The sequence below is a fragment of the Cydia pomonella genome, chromosome 11 (assembly GCF_033807575.1).
Source record: "Cydia pomonella isolate Wapato2018A chromosome 11, ilCydPomo1, whole genome shotgun sequence".
Taxonomy (NCBI): domain Eukaryota; kingdom Metazoa; phylum Arthropoda; class Insecta; order Lepidoptera; family Tortricidae; genus Cydia; species Cydia pomonella.
In genome coordinates this window covers 11,537,484-11,554,514 of record NC_084713.1, presented here as the reverse complement: position 1 = coordinate 11,554,514, position 17,031 = coordinate 11,537,484, and the positions used below count along the sequence as shown (strand labels likewise).

At 35.6% G+C, this 17,031-nt stretch overlaps 1 protein-coding gene and 1 long non-coding RNA gene across 2 annotated transcripts in view; both read left to right on the top strand.

Moving 5' to 3' along the window:
* Positions 1-17,031, top strand: part of LOC133522880 (protein couch potato) — a 221,644-nt gene that overhangs the window by 96,588 nt on the left and 108,025 nt on the right. The window lies entirely within an intron of this gene.
* LOC133522839 (uncharacterized) overlaps positions 1,604-17,031 on the top strand; it is a 34,594-nt gene continuing 19,166 nt past the window's right edge. The window contains exon 1 of the long non-coding RNA XR_009800140.1: positions 1,604-9,422. This is a non-coding gene — a long non-coding RNA (uncharacterized LOC133522839). The remainder of the gene's footprint in view (positions 9,423-17,031) is intronic.

Genomic DNA, 17,031 nt, shown 5'->3' with positions numbered 1-17,031 from the left:
ACGTCAGATATATCAAATCGAATAACGTGTTAACAAATATCGAAATGCGATTCTATCGACAACGCGTTTGAGTGCGCCTATAGTTTTGATTAACCTGTTCATAACATGACTGTACGATACAAATCTATAAATGTATGTCTATACATTAAATAATATAGCTATAAATATAAGAAAGAATGCCATCTGTAGACATAACGTGACTCCAAGAAGATTTATTAAAGCTTGATTCGCTTCGCATTTTCGGGACGGTGATCCTCTACCGACTGCGTTTGAGGAATGCGTTGCAAATGCTGCGTACGTGGCGAATGTGACACCATTGTCGATGGATAGTCATACTCGTAACCATTTATTTATACTATTGTAACTATTGTAAGACCATTTACGACCCTACAACAATTTACCGCATTTCTTGCCATTACAAAACTTAGCCCGCGACCTTGAACTTGCGCAGTATATTAGTCATCGTCATATCAAACGTACGTGATTCTCTGCTAAAAAAGGCCTTTCCCAAAATCGCTGTCATGCTTGGCTCTGAATACTGTCTCCCAACGGTTTTTTGCTACTTTGACCAGATTCGTCTAATTCAAATTGACAGGTTTCCGAAAGTTACGTAACTTCTTTCTGAGGTTTTCTTAAAAAGGTTTGCAACCAGTGAGGTGACACATGGTAGGTACAGTCACGGTCTTTAATTGTTGAGCCATTTAGGGTTCAAGCTAATTTGGTTGTCAATACTAACGGTATGAAATGTCCAATGTTAAGTAAACCCTATGTGTATGGGAGGTGGCGGTGAATTTTCGAAATTTTTGAAAATCATATTCAGGTATAATCATACATAATATAATTATATCAAAGTTATTTCTTACAGGTGATGGTAAATTATTATTTGAGTTTCCCTGCGAGAATTAGTAACACAGTGGTAGAAACCTGTTCAGATCATCTTGTCGAGGTTCTTTAGACAATGGATATTCAGATCAATTTATCGTTACAATTAAAACTCCATCTCGTTACGTCGGCGCAATGTCTTACAAAAACTCCCTACAATAATAGTGGGCAACAAAGAGTTTAGAAAGTGTAATGATGGATGTAGCCGTTTTTTAGATCGCGCGATGACGAAACTAGTTTCGGTTTGTTGTTCGCTTTTTACGTAGAGTAGACGTTCTAAGACAGAACACTTGCTGCTTGTACTAAGGGGAAAGGAAAGATACCAGATAGCGGTTAAAACTAGATAGCTCTCTATTTCACATTCCAACTATGTCGCTGACTCCCTCTGGCAAGATAGAGAGCACAGAAGAATGACGTTCAGTAAGCATGCAAAGGGCGGACAATCCTTCGTCTAACGGGTGTTTCGCAGAAATATAAATAAATTTTTGGCAAAAATTTCATTTTTGGTACAAGCTTTTATCGCTGACTGTACTTTTTTTTCCACAGAAAACGAATACTCATCGAGACAATTCTAAAAACCCCGAACACAATTAGGTTGCGTTGTTTTATCACAGAGTTCCTATGGCTACCTCCTGTCTCCATCATCAGATCAGCTTGACTATAATATTTCAGTGTCACCCGACTTACATATGTAAGCAAATTTTCAGCTTCATCGGATTTGTCCCATACATACTAACAGTTCAAGTTAAATAAAAGCTTGTAAAAATAAAGGTGTTTGTTCTGATTTCCAAAATATTTCCATCACATATCAAATCATTACCTGTTTAGGGATATGTACGCTAATGATTAACCTCAAAACAGTGCCTGTTTGATTTCTGAAGTTGCCTTACGAAATACTACAAGCTTAGTGTAGCATGGTTTGTACAATACACTTGCAACTACATATTTTGCTTTCCTCGTATGTAACATGAAAAGTAGTTTTGTTTATGATACTTACTAATAGCTCCCGTTTAGATTATACTCATAGAAGGGTAACTCCGGAACCCTACACTGAGCATGGCCCGACATGCTCATTTGCTCATAGCCGATTTTTTTAGTACATATAGCGATCTATAAAAAAATAAACATGATCTAATTTCTTTAACTATCCGGTGTCACCCCACCTTCCTCTAAAGTCCAATATTTTAATCATATTCTTAAAATTATGATAGTTCTATTTATAAATAATTACAAACAAAAGTTCTTAAATAAATTTATATCCATATAAATTGTATATTTTTTAGATAAATTATTTGCTTAACACCTTAATTTCATATTGGACTTATTGTTTATGGTGTAATTTAAATACGGATTTAGTTGTAGTTTTTATAATTACAACTATAAGTTATCTTTTTTTTTGCCAAAAAAGCTATAATTTCAATTTTTCAATAAAATTGATTTTAGGGTTCCGTAGCCAAATTACTAAAAACGGAACCCTTATGGATTCGTCATGTCTGTCTGTTTATCTGGCCGTCGGTATATCACAGCCAGTTTTTTTCCGAAACTATAAGAACTATACTGTTGAAACTTGGTAAGTAGATGTATTCTGTATGCCGCATTAAGATTTTCACACAATAATAGAATAAAAATAATAAATGAAACAATGAATGAGGTTTCCCCATACTTAGAACTGAAACTCATTTTTTTTGTCATCAAACCCATACGTATGGGGTATCTATGGATAGGTCTTCAAAAATGATATTGAGGTTTGTAATATAATTTTTTTCTAAACTGAATAGTTTGCGCGAGGGACACTCCAAAGTGGTATAATGTGCCCCCCCCCCTGTAACTTCTAAAATAAGAGAATGATCAAACTAAAAAAATATATATGATGTACATTACCATGCAAACTTCCACCGAAAATTGGTCATTACCATGCAAACTTCCGCCGAAAATTGGTTTGAACGAGATCTAGTAAGTAGTTTTTTTTTTAATACGTCATAAATGGTACGGAACCCTTCATGGGCGAGACCGACTCGCACTTGGCCGCTTTTTATTTTAGGATAAAATTGAGTAGGTAATTTGTAACTCTAGTTTGTAATCTAGTGAGCTATCGCTATAAAGTTCTTTACGACTGTTCAACTGTGCACTTGGTGTTACTTTTTGGCGTCTTGATTTCTATGTATGTGATGTCTACGTAGGTACGTGCATGACATCTGTGGAATAGACATAATGTAATATGTACTATCTTATTCTTATTGTTTTATAAAGTGTGGTCATTATACACAAACAAATTATATTATTCTCAGCTGACAAGTATCAGTAGAAATTATCAGAAATGGATTACATAATTAATAACATTTTACCAGACATCGAATTTTAGTGGGAAAATTAAATGACAGTTAAGGAGTCCTATATCGATAAACTCGATTATTGATGTTTTTTTCATGTATCTATTATTTTAATGAACAATCATGTTATTAGGTGATAAAAATACATATGTTCAGTGATCGGCTAAATCATACGTATTTCTTATGGTTTTTTTTGCCGTATCGACTAGGTAGGTACCTTAAATATCTGCAAGTCACTTGTTCCGTATAATGTAACGTTTTTTAAAGCTTCAAAAACTTGAATAATTATTAAAATTTCTATCGGTTGATGTATTTATATTTGACAAAGCGACGTGCCGCAGTGTTACTTCTAAAAACTACTTAACGGTGGCTTATCCAAACCGTGAACAGACGTTGACGCCTCGTTATCGAGCTTGCACCTTGCCGCTGCCGTTTTTGCGCCTTAACATTTCATAACCTATTCAAATGTAGCCAAGATTATGAATTTAATCAAATATCTTGCCCATCATCTTGACCTGCATTTACCAACAACCGATTCAATTCAGGTGTAGAGAAAAGATCAGAAGTTAGAAAATGAATAATGTAACCATCGAGCAGCGTCGACTACTGTGTTACAATTTTTATAGATTGCCTGTGGAAAATTGAAAGCTATCTATAGCTCACGTATAAAAGAAGTACAATATACATCCGGGACCCTTTTCTTTTTGCTAGCCGTTTTCTATGTTATCTCCAGCATGTTCATGGATAAAACTTTTTCTCCGAGTATGTGTTTTTTTCGGATTTAACATCTTATGAAATAAAAATAAAGAGAAAAATATGCGTAACCAAACAAGTTAGTTGGTAACTCATTTACGCGATTATTTTTTGGTTAATAATGATTGCCAATTTATTAGGTAGTAATCGTGAAATTTTATCCCTTTAAGGTATTAATTCTAGCTAATGAACTAGGTAACGATCGTTACTAGTTATTTCAGACCTATTTATTGGGGCATTAATTCTTATAATGGTTGTTTTTAAAATGACAGCTTACCAAGCAAATTCGGAATATGAAATATAAAAGATATTTTTAGCCTTCAGTTTGCACAAAATATTATATATTGTGTTAGCTTTATTTAATTAATAACAAATTATTTACACATACTTGTACTTTGTATTAATAATAATCTGATTTATTTACTAAAAGAAGTGAGTGTAATGATTAAACCAAGACTTGACAGCTGGCACGTCGACCAATCAGAGCGCTGCTAAAATGGTTTTGAGATGGCCTTTGAGAATTTAAAACCATTAAGTCAGCCTCCTGCATTTACTATTGGCTTATAATGTAGGCGTAAGTTTGTTTACCTACTAAAACTTTAAAATAAAATACTTTTTTCTCAAGTCTCAATTTTTCAAGTTGTATGTGTATAAATAATTAAGGCACCTGCCACCCGCTTACAAGCAGTCTTACCTCAGCGAATCACGGTAGAACAGTTAACCTTCACAATTAAAAAATACTGTCTGTCTATCAGTGAGGAAGAAACAAAAAACTTTATCAGTTTATTATTACTTATTCGCTACATCTAATACACATGATACTGAATTTCAGATGTTCTAATTTCATAACAACTGTGAATGATGATGCAATATTGTAATTACCATAAAAATTCTATGCGCGTGACAATACACCGTTAAACCCCAAGCCAAAATCAACCCCATTATCTTACCATGCCGTGCCTTTACACAATCTCCAACTTTGTATGCAAAGTCCATCTTTTCAGGTATACCTAAAGCCAGAAGTTAACGAGCGTGGAAACGGTAGCCAGTTTGAAGCTGTGATGGCGATTACGTGAACCGACGATCTGGTCACGAAAATCTCTTTTACTCTAACGGACACGACTAATAACGGTAGCACTTATAGCCTTGAGATAAGATACACAATTGTATGAACCATGATGTGCATTAAGTACGAACACACGCGGTATGCGACTGTTGTGAGCACTAAAGTAATTTGGCCACGCGGGCACTTGAAGGTATAGCTGCAATCTCCATACAAACAAAACGTTTGGGCGGTAGTACTGAACGAAAACCACTATTTACTGACCAGTTAGGTAGGCTAGAATATTAGTTGTTTTGTTTTTAATATAAAAATCACTGTAACTTAGAATGTTTCATTTGTGAAACAGTTTTGTTCCTGGGAAGTAACTTAGTATAATAAAAATCATTCATTGTTAATTTTACTTTTTACTAAGAACTGGTTTCCGTGCGATCAAAGAAAACTTTGCCTGTCTATAAATTTCTATACCCAGAATAATTCTATAGAGAAAATTACATCTCTTTTTTAAACGTACCTGACCAGTTCCTATTCATGGTAGAATTAAATGCCTATTTATATTGTAGCTATTGTATGGAAAGTAGACTTACCGAATGGAGTTCAAGCTCTTCTTATAACGTAGGTGGTTGGTTAACATCCATCTTCCTTATCCACTCCTTAACGAATTCCTGCTGTAGCACAGCGGCCACACCACATTTTATAAAATTAAAACCAGGCAGAGGTAGGCTTAAGTATATCTCCTTCTCTCTGAATGTAATTAGTAAAATTTGAGGAGATATATACTGTATTTGTGTAGCGTCACTGGCGTCATTATTTATTAACACAAAGCCTTCAGGCTTTCAGATTTGGGAACGTTACTGGAAAGCCAAACTTACTCTATTGGCTCTCCTGCTGTAGCAATAGGGGTAAATTCGCTTAACACCCATGACTGGCGACTTAATTGTTCTTTGTCGTGATAATGACTGATGACTTTCTCTCGATGTCTTTGTTTGAGGTTGACAGTGACGCGAAAATGTAATCATGGCTCCGCGCCATGCCGTATTGTTGGCGTTTCGAAATGAATCAACTAAAAGTGTTTACACAAAATGTAAGGCTTGTGATGCGCTGTGACTAAGAAACCTTTTCTTTTGTTTTGAACTTCATTTTGCTACGAACTACGCTGATTTTGTGACAGGAAAATAAGGTTACATATAAGATATGAATCATAAGAAAGAAAAGGTTGCCCGGGGTTTTTATCAGAGCAATTAGTTTAAAAACTTAAAATGAAAATTCTTTTCCGTGATTTTCAGAAACGTCGGTGCTATGTGCCTTTAGTTTAGCTAGTGTTATGTTTCTGTTCAAAGCTCTCTTATATGGCCGTATTCAAGGATTGTTTAAGACTCCGTCTATCAAGTTAACAGTTGAAGATCTTGCAAGTACATCTCTCTCTATGCTTATGTTACGTGTAACCGTTATGCCGACCGGCGCTGTTTACGCTCCGAGAACGTCTGCAGATGCGTATACGTCTACTAGATTGTTTATATTTTAGATATCTCCATAAACACTGCAATCTGCCCTTTAATCCATCACAATAAAGTTGGGATTTGCAAATTAAAAAAATATAGTGTTTCTTAGACTTATCAACATTTCATACACGACAAGGTGGGCCGAGTATGATATTCGTGACGTTGTCTTCCTAAATTCTGCCACGTGTTTTCTAAATCCGGCGCCACGAAAATTGTTTATTATCCAAACGGTTTCTGGCGTGAATAAACTATTTAAACAGTGTTAAGTGAGCACTCTGAAGAAACCCTTTGATATCCGTGGGAGAAGCGGCTTATGATTTATTATTTAACGGGTCGAGAATTTAATAGAAACGTACAATTTTGACTTTAGATACTATTTGAATATTCTCATGCTAAATATTAGAAAAATTGTGAAAGTTTAAATAACGCAGGACAAAATTAACAAATGCACTACATACTTTTCAACATAATTTTACGAATTATGTAACTAAAATTTTCCTGGTTTCGTTGGAAAATTTCGAGAATTATTTGCAAGCTACATCCAAGTTAAAAATAGCATGTTCAACTAGGTAAATCGTCTCGAAGAATGGAGAGATTAGTCAAAGAGGTAACGGGCCAGTGCAGCGACAAAAACGGTATCAATTAACTTTTTTCTACCACCTCACTCCAGGCCAGGCGAGTATTTCCAATCACTGCAAGCGTTTCGTCTACCTCTCCTCTTGTAAATTGCACCTTGTTTTCTGCAGGATAACGTTCGTATTTTCAAAAAAGTGTAATATGAAATAAGAGAGTTAGAAAATAATTGGTCGTTTTCGTCCGAGGGAAACGTCTTTAGTCGTGCGATTTGCTTTCGATGCGATAGGGATCCATTCGTTTTGCTCGTTTTAACTTTGATTTAAATTGTATCGATGCTGGAGGCGATTAAGGCTTCTGCGCTTGTTGGGAAGTAGTTACACGAAATTTATATTGAACTGTTTTGTTTCAATTTACGTCGGTGACGACAGCGTTGAATTGACGTCACTGGGTTAACCTGTAGCAAATGATTTTATGATTGTATAGTTACATAGTTTAAGAGTAAACAGACACCTATTTTCAACCGACCTGTAAGGCAGGTATTTTTTATGAAAGTAGGAAAACTTTTTTCTTGTATTTCTAATTGAGTCGCTTAACTTCAAACTCAGATAAATCCAACAGTCAAATAAGTCAGATTTTGCGACGTCTTTAGTATGTATGTATGTAACTATGTAGTATTAAGAAAAGGTAATAGGGTATATATTTCCTAAGAGGGTCTAAAAGATTTATCCAAGTTTGAAGATAAGCGACACAATTGTAAGCATTTCAATTTTTGAATTCGAAAAATAGACTTTTCAACTGCATAATACACTTTCTAATTTTAGATAAAATATTAATCTAATATAATAATATATTATTGTATTTAACAATATGTATAAGGCATAAATCTCCTTAATAGGAATGTTTAGCGACATTTTAGCTGTCATCGAAAGAACAATGTAGTTTACAGTTCCCAACGCAGATGTTTAAAAAGAATCAACAGTTAACAACATCGTAAAAAAAGTCGGACGTAAACAGTCACCGTTGAAATTTTACAGTCTCTCTTGTTTCCTTTTCTTTTTTTTCCTATCTCGATACGCGGAGTTAAAAAAGAAACGGCAACCGCTACCAAGCGGGGGAAGATTTAATTCATTGCTTTACGGGGATGTACACACTCCTCTTGTTTACAAATATTCTCGCCAGCCAGTATGTCTTCATGATTTGATATTAAAGCTTTCCAATTTTAAAAATGTGTTTACGTATTTATTCGCGATCATAACATTGTAATGCGAACATTCTTATCGATTTCACATTCAAATCGAAGTTGGATAATCATGCGAACGTTTCAGAGAATCAACTTATAGCATCAAAGCAGTATAGACGGAACTGCCATAACAACATATCAGTATCTCCTTGCTAACTCTCGGATTTTATGAAGCTGTTAAATTTAATAAGAGAGACATTGTAGCCGCATCTGTAACTCCACATTCAATCGAACTTTGTTACAAACTGTGAATAATATTTTAACTTTAAATTGTTTACGTTGAGAAGTCACCACATAAACATTCGGAGCAAAACGCAACACATGTTACTAGCATATTTCATACCTCTTAAATAGCCACAGGCATTTTCTGCTATAGGTATGCAATATATTCTACATATTTATTATATACGGCACCATACGTAAAAAAATACAAGGTGACTGACGACTTAATAACGTAAGTTTAGCAATACCTATGTAACAAAAAACATAATTCGGTATAATTAATGATGTTTGTGAGCGATACTAATATTACTCGTGTACGCATATAGATTTTAAATTCCTAATGATTGTAGTCACTGTTTCGGTAACTTCTGATTGCGATTCACTAACACTAAATGACCCCCGATTGCCTATAAAACTGCTTGGCGAAAGATGTGTATTCCGATTGATTCCCGATGAAATTAGTGGAAGCGACCAGCCCACACCCGTGGAAAATAAATCTGTCAAGGGGGAGGCAAGGCGTGCGTAATTTGTTGATTCTAAAGCGCTGGGCGGGAATGCAGCCAATCGTTTCTCATCAAAAGGTGCTTTATATTCACCTAACCTATAAACGTCATTTTCTAAACCCCGACCTATTAAACTTGTAATGCATTAGACGCCGCATCCAAAACAAATGAAGTACAAGGTATACTGGATTACTCTTGATTCATGACATCAGACCCTGACCGAATTTGGCGCAACATAATCTAAACTTAGATTGGTAACTTTGTATGTTTTATTTTTAAATTGATGTTTTCTGTTGCAGGTAAATACATTGAAATATTTGGAGGCCAATGTCTACAAATTCAAAATAGAATTGAGTAAGTGCAATGTAGTTATTTCAGAATCTGAAATGTTAAACTTTAGCATTAATGATTTGATTTCTGTAACTCGAACTTTGGACTCACTTTTTTTCTAAAGTAAAAATCCTTATCCTTCACCATTTGCATGAAGTATTATATTTTCGGAACAAGCTTTATCTTGACGTTTTCCCTTATTGATTTTTCCATAGAGACAAGTACAAGTCTTAAATCATTTTTATTACTCCCTAGACGAGCAGTAACGTCTCGCATCGCTCTGTCCATTTTCCGACGGTGCTTGGTTATATTTTATTGGTGCTTTTTATTTTCCGCACAGTCTTACGTTAATTTCATCACGCCTGATTCTTACTCAGCATCGAGTAATCACAAAAACCGACTACAACTTCACTTATTCAAATCCACATTCAGAACATACGTATGATATTTGCTTATTCTCAGAGAATCCCTTCTTTCTCTCAATTATTTCGTGCAGTGTGATGTTAGACTAGTTTTTTTTTTATATATACCTAAAATATTTTCCAATACTCGTCCCAAAGCTTAATGTTATTGTCTTTATTTCGCAAAATCACTCTCTTTGATTTGATTACTAACGTGAGTCAATTTAGGAAAAAGTATTTGTGACTGGCGCCAGGAATTTTATCGTTCCTGTAATTGGCTTATTATTTCATGATCAAAGCGAAACATTACTACAATGGATAACTTGGATATATCACAAACATGTTACACGCCTGCCTGCATGTTATGCTAGCATTGCGTTATTGGCTTATTGCACTATGGCAGAATTATGTCGTCACCCGATCTCGTGCTGGTTACGGCGGATGGTCGCGGCCGGCCACCGCAGCCGACGTCACTGGATACCCCACGTCCCCCGCGGAAGTTGCAGTGTTCGGTTACATCGGCCTAAACCAAAGGGCTGTCTCCACCCGCTGGCTAGATTGGCTCGTGCCTGGTTTTGTAAGCTTGCTGATTGAAATTCTGATTGGATGTACGCCTGTTGTTATTCAGTTTCAGTGCCCTTTTCGGGCCATTTAATATTTTACAGCAAATACCTTTACGGCAAAATGTGTCTTTATTAACTTTAAAAATGGGAGGTATTTTTCATTTCTTGGAATCCATGGATCTGCGAAATAATAGATTTTATTTATGTAATTTGTAGTATTCGTTCCGTACCCAAAGGGTAAGACGGGACCCTATTACTAAGACTCCGCTGTCCGTCCGTCCGTCCGTCTGTCACCAGGCTGTATTTCATGAACCGTGATAGCTAGACAGTTGAAAATTTCACAGATGATGTATTACTGTTGCCGCTATAACAACAAATACTAAAAAAGTACGGAACCCTCGGTGGGCGAGTCCGACTCGCACTTGTCCGGTTTTTTATACTTCGTGTCATCCACGATGACGCGCAGATTTGTAAAATCTACCCTTTAATAACATGACAATACGAATCAAGGCACGCGTCGTCGTGAATGACACTATACTTCATAAACAGCTGTTTTTACCTTATACAATTTTCGTATTCGCGTTAGCGTTATATCGTCTGTTATCACAGATCGTGGCTTACCGTCGACGTTCTTAATGATTGTTGTTAGATTAATCTGTAAACTAGTTCAGCGGTTAGTTGCAGCTTGCACAACGGCGGTTCTCACGACATTGGATGGAATTACTGTTATTCTCTGCGGTGACTTCGCAAACGTAGAGCGTGAGCTCAGAATACTTCGACTATTAAAAGACACGGTTTTATTGCCTCATATTTTTCAATACCTTATCACTTCTGTAAATTATCTTTATTATTATTTTATTCGTTGAATATTTCTGAATTAATGTTAAGTTTTTTTTTCAATCCTCCCGAAGAAGCTCGGAAAGGAAAACCGGTCATGTTGGTCTTACAATTTAACAAAACTTTGTGAATTGATAAAATATTATGCTTTTCTTTATGCCCTATTCGTTCAAAAACGTGTAGTTTTGGAACGATGGTGGCGGAAATATTTTGATGAAAGTAGTATTGTATTACTTTGCCAGTAAGTCGTCCGTATGTTCCTTATATGCATGTTAATTAAACATCCTAACATCCCGGTTCCTAAAACAAAATCATTTTAAAGAATATTAATCCACAATCGCACACGAACGAGACATTATCAAATAACAAATTATATGCGGTAAAACTACGTAGGTACTAAGGTCTATCTATATATTTTTCGTGGAAAAGGACCTTAGAATGTTGCACTAACATTCTTTTACGTGCCTAAGTTTGGCGTATTTTGTATCCCATAGTCATCAAGCTTCCGTCATAACAGAGCTTGTCAGTTTTCATATGCACTGGCTGTAGTTTGGTACCTAAGGTACCTACGGTCTAGTTGCACTAACAAGCCGCATTGTTAGTCCGGCTGATTACTCCGCCTCGCCCAAGGCCGCCTATTGTTCCAACGGATTCTTACACGCGATCTCGCCGCGACCGTAGATTATCTCAGCTAAAATGGCCTAACATCATGCGAGTTTCAATGTGATGTCTTATTAAGAAAAGCATCCAGGACCTACTTATATCCTAAATTTAGTACTAGCGGTTATAAACGAGCTTGCAGCGATAACTAGTCTAATCTCAAAGGAGTTTAATGTGATCTCTTATTTAGAAAGAGCCTCCGCTCGTACATTATACTCTAACCTTACTAGCGTTAGAGGTTTCGGACGGGTTGGCAGCGTTAACTTAGTTAGTGTGTTTATTATGAACCTCTCCTGGGTAATCAAGTATAATTAAGTAGTGAGCTTAACGACATTATTATTTACCGTCACTATAATTACATATAATCAATCATTGCGCTTTCACTATTTTATTTTCATAGTGGTTGTTATTGGCAAACTTATCTAAATCGATTTTCCAATTTGATCTAGTTCATATGCAATTATGTATTTTACATTACCTACTTATTTTTCTTTAAATATAAATTAGAAGCAAGCTCTTAGTGACGATAGCGTTAAGTCTAGGACATATTTACGAAACTTGTTACTAAAGACGTTTATTTGGCAAGGCTATGTATTGATGTACTGGACGTAAATCAAGGATAAGCTAAAGCCGTCGCGTCAGCCAATAAAACAAACGAGTTTTCCGCGTTGGCATTGACACATAACTAGCCATAAAATTTTGCTTAGGTATTAACTTTGTCTGACTTGGAAAATTCCCGGAAAAAGGGAGCAAGGATGCCCACGTACCACTTGGAGGCGCACAGTGGAAAAGGAGGCTGCATCAGTTGGCCTCGGCTGGGCGGAGCTGGAGGCCGCGCTGGATCGTGAAAAATGGGAACCTCTTCTGAGAACAGGATAACTCATCATTAACTTTGCCTGTATTAGTTAAACGATGGGTATCTTTCTCAAAAAATCTTATAACATATATCTAGCTCTAGAGTAGCTTATACAGTCAGCATCAAATCTAACGGATCCGACTACGGGTCAAAAACGAAGTATATCTCTATGTTTAGAACAATTAGACTGACACTATTTTGAATGCATAAAAAATCATGTTCCTGTATACTATTAATATATATGAGCAATTTATTTGTCTCTATTATTTCACTGACAGAAAGTAGTTCGATTGCCCAATCAAAATAACAGTTATTTATTTCCAAGCAATTGTTACTGTACAAGCAATAAATTATGTCCAATTTTAGAGACCGGTTTCCGAATTTAGAAATAATGGTATTATAAGCATTTGTCTCACGCACGGCGCGACGTCACCCGCCGGCCGGACGGACGGACGGACAGACGGACGGACCGTCTATTTGCATTCAGCGACGCGCGACCACCGGAAGTAGGGCGTGCCCCCAAACTGCTCACTTCCTGAGCTTTATTGCCAGGTACGATGGAACAATGGTTGTTGTTAAAACCTGCATTTTTGTAGCATTTGTGATAGATAAAAACAATATTCAGAAAACAAGAATCAAAAATTTTAAGTTTCTGAGGCGAATTAGGTTAGTTAAAATATCAACAGAAATGTATTGTGTACGTGTGTCAATTCGACAAAGCTAATATTAGAAACAAGTTAAATCCACTACAATCACGCGCTAACGCTCTCATAATAAGGTCCTTGAGCCAACTCTATCTTTAATTGATTCAATATCTGATCAGCGATCAAGTCCATATTCTAAATAAGTAAGTAGTCACTTTGTGGTTTTATAATTAAGTATGCACGAAAGTTTTACAATAACAGACTTATCTAGCATAAATGCATTGTGTCACAACACTCGCAACGTTCATTATAAAAAATACAGTGGCTACCGATGTAAGGGGGAAAAATTACGAACAAAAGTCAATCCCTACATTTTGTTAAAATGTATACATTGATGCATATATCTAATAACTTGCAAAAGTCAAAAGTCGCTTATAATTGATAGGTACTGTTAACCATCGACTTATTTTTTTAATAAAAATAATGCATTGGAAAATTCAGTTTTAAATTATTATTCAAATTTAAATTTTTAACCGTTTCTACTAGAATTCGGGTCATCGGCATTTTACCGGTGACAGTTACATGTCTCCGTAAATATAACTATAACATAATACATCGATACTCAGTCGTAACACTAGTAACTCCAAAGCCGAAAGTGTCCGCGAAATCACTACCTAACCAAAACTAATATTCGTAAAATATGTAACATTAGTGTTCATGAATATTCTAAATAATGTCGAGGATGGCGGGGCTGAATGTCAAAGTGGGGCATCAACTAGTGCCCGGTTAAGCCGCGTACATACTGTCGCCTGTTGCGCAAGATGACATCCGAGCAGATTAGCATACACATAGTGATGTCACTATGGATGTTTATCGATATCGTTTTTTTTAAACTTAATACGTAACTGAGGCGTCTGAGGCGGTATTCGATCGAGCATCAGAATAGTGATGGTAGTCGACCATTGGGTCGTTATCGAGTCATGTTTTTATAAAATCTGTAAAAAATTCCAATCCCTTTAGACATTGTCGTTTAAGTCTTTCATAAAAGGCTTAAGAATTGTAAAGGATTTAATTCGATTATTTTTTATACACATTAAGTTTGATAAACTAAACGACCAACGTCCAAAGTGTAAAATTGCTAGACGGCCTTAAGACGTAGACGATACTATTAAATAAGTAACCATTTGTTACAAATCTTGCTTCAGAGACAATGCAGTGTTTATCCAGCGGAAATGCAGCAATGTATGTATTTATTCGCATAACTGTTAATATGTGGCCAGAATGCGATTTATTGAATTGCCGGTCGCATCGTACTTTGTTGCAGACTACCGCTCCGTCGGGATTTTGAATAAAATAAAGCATTAAATAGGTATGTGTCGTTATGATCCGAAGCTGATGGGTTACATGTGTCTATACGAGTACTTGTATCTCTTTTTTACGTGTATTAAATGTGAATTTTCCCTATTAACTGCTTGAATGATGCATTTTGATTTTCAACATAATAAAATTGAAAGGGAGATCATGTTACAAAAGCAAGTAAATGATATAACAATATGAATGTGCCTGGACTATAGTTAAAGAGTATTGATCATAGAGGAAAGTTATCTTGTAGTTTTTGAAGATAATTTTGTGAGTAATCGAGATTTAAATTTAAACAAGTGCTTAAAACTGTAATAGTTTTTATATATATTTTTTTATGTGATGTACATATGAGTAATGATCTATTTGAATAAAGCAGATGATTTTTTGCCAATCTGTTAAACTAGACTCTGTATATGTTTGTACAACATAGGTATGTTTTCAACTATATATGATAGAACATTTTCCAAGAAGGCCCACACGTATCCATCCATAAACACAAGATCACGTCAAACATATTTGTCGATGAATTCCCGCACGTTAAGCACTACACTGGCTTAATATTCGAGGTCACATGCGCATGATTCACCGGCGACGCTGCGACATGCGCGCGCGTATATGGTGCACTATACGTGATTCTTCTACGTGATCACCATGCTAGCGCAATGAGGAAGTAGTTTTTTCTATGGCCCGTACGTGAGCTGACAACTTGCTTTTAGGAATGACCTAGTGGAATTTGACACCTAGGTTTTTTCACTCAGAGAAGAGTTTTATTATGATTTATAGAATAAAAGAAAGAATTTTTGCTTCCTTAACAAATCAAAATTTACTGTAAATAGGTATACACTATTATATACAGAGTAAGATTCAAGTCTCTAACCTAAAGCGATCATGAAGTTGCCTTATCGAAAAAAAGATTACTTGCAGAGCCTGTCATTGCAAATAATCATTGCAGATGCAGACATAATAGATTTTGATATTACTCATTTTCCGTTATTCCAAATATTTGGCGTTATAAAAATCCCTGAAGTTAAATATTGCTTGTCATAGATATTTTTAGGAAATATTCCGGTCAGTATTTTGATGGGTTTGCGTTACATTTTGGTCGCGGCACGACGACACGGGAAGTAATAAACGCCTTGGTACGCGTCGTTCGGTATCCAAAGTACGGTCTGGCTGCGACGAATCCCTTCTCATTAAATTCCTGGACATTGGGATTACATGTGAATTCGGTATTTGAATTCCTAAATATCTAATCGTCATTTACGGAGGTGGGAGCTGGGATTCTGATAATATTCTGAATATTTTCGTGAAAATATTTTGTGCCATGTTGATTTTTCAGTTTAACTGTAAGTTTGCATGGACAAATTCATTTTTTATTATTTGACTTTTACTATCACCATCATTCGAAAGTCCCAATATGAGCGATATCCCGGCATATAAATTTTACTGATCATCCTCAATATCTATTAAAGTGATTGACAAACATGTTTACATAAATGCTGCTAGACTTAAAAAGACATGAAAAACTTTGAAAAAATTAAACTTGTATCTACGTAATGGTAAATGTTCCAGAATATAGTCAATCTAGTGAACTGGATCACAGTAGAGTATGATACGTTTTATCCACGACAGTCTCTGACGGGACATCATTCGTATCTAATTGTGTCAACGATGACAGAGTTATAATGTCGATCATTATAGACCTGCCAAGGTCCGATATTTTTAGGATTTTGACGTAATCTTACTCAAAATTGTTTCAATTATATTATTAACGCTAAATAATTCTGAATTATTTATTGAAGGGCTATTTCAATGCTGTAGTAACTATACAAATGCACTTGATTCTAACACGATTATAATTAATTATGTTTATGGTATTTGATCTTTGTAACGCTAAAGAAGCAAATCTTTAAAACATTAATGGTTGCTGGGTTCTTGCTGACGGTATGTCCTAATTAAATTTTCTACACGTACTTGTAATGACGAAAGACTTCACAAGCCAGTCTCATTAGTAGCTATTTTGAGTTAGAGTGAACGTTTTATTAGGCTTTAAGTACTTAACCGTCCACGCGAAATTGGTAAATACTCCGAATTACCGGCCTTTCAAAGACTTCTATTCTGGATCTAGAACATTAAGTGATAATTTTGACAGTCATACCTATTGCTCATATTTTTCCACCTAATCACGCAATGATGGTACTATGACAATTACTTCAAGTCTCTCTTGGTTGGGCTTAATTTTAAAAATAATTAAAGATATTATTTTTGTCTGTATATTTATGTTATGTAAAAGTTATTTCCTTAAATGTT